Consider the following 477-nt stretch of genomic DNA (forward strand, 5'->3'; position numbering starts at 1 on the left):
CACTCCTGCCTGCATGCAGAGCCAGCCCCCCCAGCAGGAGAGCAGCAGGGGAGCCATGAAAACAAGTTCAGCCAAGGGAAAAAAAGCAAGAAATAGCATTCTTATTACAAGGTAAACAGCATTAACTCCATCTTGGGGGAGTAGAAACACCACGGTGGTGATAGGCTTTTCTGCCCACAAGCGGTGGAAGGGTGGTGGAACGTGCTCCACCCTCCCCTTGTGTAATGCTCCCCACGCAGCAGCTGTAAGTAAGCATTTACCTGTGTGTGCTCCTCTTTTGCTGCTTTTTTTAGGGACTTTCTTCTTAAATGCAGCTCCTGAAGGGGTGACTACACTGAGGTGTGCGTGGCACAGCGTTGGTGCCAGAGCTGGCAGAGCTCTCCCACATGCGACTGGAGCTGGGGCCGGTGGCCCCGGGTTACTCCTGTGAGCAAAGCTGCCAGCTGCAGTAAGGGGGATGGGAGAGTGTGGGCTGCA

The sequence above is a fragment of the Pygoscelis adeliae genome, unplaced genomic scaffold, assembly GCF_000699105.1.
Source record: "Pygoscelis adeliae isolate BGI_AS28 unplaced genomic scaffold, ASM69910v1 Scaffold161, whole genome shotgun sequence".
In the NCBI taxonomy this organism is placed as follows: domain Eukaryota; kingdom Metazoa; phylum Chordata; class Aves; order Sphenisciformes; family Spheniscidae; genus Pygoscelis; species Pygoscelis adeliae.